The sequence below is a fragment of the Alexandromys fortis genome, unplaced genomic scaffold (genome assembly GCF_014885135.2).
Source record: "Alexandromys fortis isolate MF-2015 unplaced genomic scaffold, M_Fortis_MF-2015_v1.1 scaffold_70, whole genome shotgun sequence".
Classification (NCBI taxonomy): domain Eukaryota; kingdom Metazoa; phylum Chordata; class Mammalia; order Rodentia; family Cricetidae; genus Alexandromys; species Alexandromys fortis.
This window is the reverse complement of record NW_026067955.1, coordinates 8,364,891-8,366,319: the sequence shown is the minus strand read 5'-3', so window position 1 is coordinate 8,366,319 and position 1,429 is coordinate 8,364,891.

Below are 1,429 nucleotides of genomic sequence, written 5' to 3'. Positions count from 1 at the left end.
TCAAAACAAAATAAAACAAAACAAAGGGAAAAAAAGAGAGAGAGAAAAAAAAAAACCCAAAAGGCAAATCTGGCTGCTGGCTGCACCACTGTCCACCACCATGAACACCACCACTGTAGCTTCTGTTTGATGGAGTAGGGGCTGGTTTATTGAGACAGGGTTTCTCTGTGTAGCCCAGCTGTCCTGGAACTTGCTCTGTAGACCAGCCAGGCCGGAAGCTCAGAGATTCACCTGCCTTTGCCTTCACTGCTCGGCATCACAGTAGCTTTTATTAATCTTTCTGTTTATCCAGGTGCCAAAACCTAAATTCCAGGATAAATCATAATTGTATGTGGCTGTGTTTGTCTCGAAGTCCATTTTTGGAGGATTTTTTTTATATATTTAGAAACTGCCAATTTTTACTCTTAAAAATGGAAGTGATGCTTATAAGGGAAGAATATTAAAATTATAGTACAAAAGACTTGATGAGACCCAGAACCATTACTTTGGAAAGCAGGGACATCTGTTCCTTACTGCAGCTACCAGGCTGAAATATCTGCAAAATTCAATGTGTGGCCCCATCCTACCTCTGTCGTATCAAGGAACTTCACATCCCTTATATCATGGAAAACCCAAGTCTTCATGGGATTTAGACTTTAAGTGTAATGTGTGTTTCCTAGGGGAAAAGCTGGTGAAAACACTCTAAAGCCAAAAAAGAAAAAAATGAATACTTACAGATACTGTGATGTAAAGAATTTCAATAAGATTGAACTGAATGAATGTTATAAGAACTTGTAACATTTTGGAAGAAAAGCATAAAGGATACTTAATTATGGACTCAGATGCAATTTTCATTTGAGTCTACCTCATACCTGTGTCTTAGTTTTGCCCTATAATACAAAGTAATAATCTATATGTCAGTGAGGACACTGACTAATGATAAAACATAAGATTTTCTTTATGTTTTTGTACAGTCAAAAAACTGACAGACATCTAGCACCTATAGACAAAAGACCAATTCAGTACTTTAGAAAAAGTGTACACTATTAAGGCATTTTATTTAGTCTGGTACATGGCTGACACAGCATGCTACCTAAATAATTAGTTGTCTATATTCTTCTAATATTTAAATCAGACTATCAATTCCATCTACTCACTGATGGTACTAAAAATGGTTCAAGATGGCAAATAAGCCAGACAAGTTATCAAGAGAATAGATCTTTTTTATGCTATCGGTTGGGAAATCAATGTCATACACTAGCTGAAAAGAGTAAGAAAATAGACATGGGCCAGGCGGTGGTGGCGCACGCCTTTAATCCCAGCACTTGGGAGGCAGAGGCAGGCGGATCTCTGTGAGTTCAAGACCAGCCTGGTCTACAAGAGCTAGTTCCAGGACAGGCGCCGAAACCACAGAGAAACCCTGTCTCGAAAAAACAAAAACAAAAACAAA